We start from the raw sequence: 460 nt of genomic DNA, 5'->3' as shown, positions 1-460 counted from the left end.
TTAACAGAAGTTCAGTGACGGGCAGAAGTCTGACATAGGGTAGAAATCCGATGACGAGCAGAAGATCGTCCACTACATGAAAAACGTCGAAATCCGGCGGTTTTTTCCGGCGGTTAGCCTATATTAACCGGCGGTTTTTTTGACTACCGGCGGCTTTAAGGCGGTTTTTGCGCCGCCGGAAAAAACCGCGTAGGAAACTATTACCGGCGATTCTTTACCGGTGGTTTATGTTGCCGGCGGTTTTCCGGCGGTGACGCCGCCGGTTATTTGACCGACGGCCTACCGGCGGTCTTTTTACCGACGGTACTCCAGCGGTTTAGTTGGCCGTCGTTTGTTTTTAAAACCGTCGGCCTTCGCTGGTGTACCGCTGGTTACTTTACCGGCGATAGCCGACGGTCTAACCGTCGGTATTACCGATGCTCAGAACCGCCGGATGTCCATCGTAGAACCGCCGGTGGCC

This window comes from Dendrobium catenatum, unplaced genomic scaffold (assembly GCF_001605985.2).
Source record: "Dendrobium catenatum unplaced genomic scaffold, ASM160598v2 fragScaff_scaffold_716, whole genome shotgun sequence".
Classification (NCBI taxonomy): Eukaryota; Viridiplantae; Streptophyta; class Magnoliopsida; order Asparagales; family Orchidaceae; genus Dendrobium; species Dendrobium catenatum.
Note: the sequence above shows the minus strand (reverse complement) of the source record.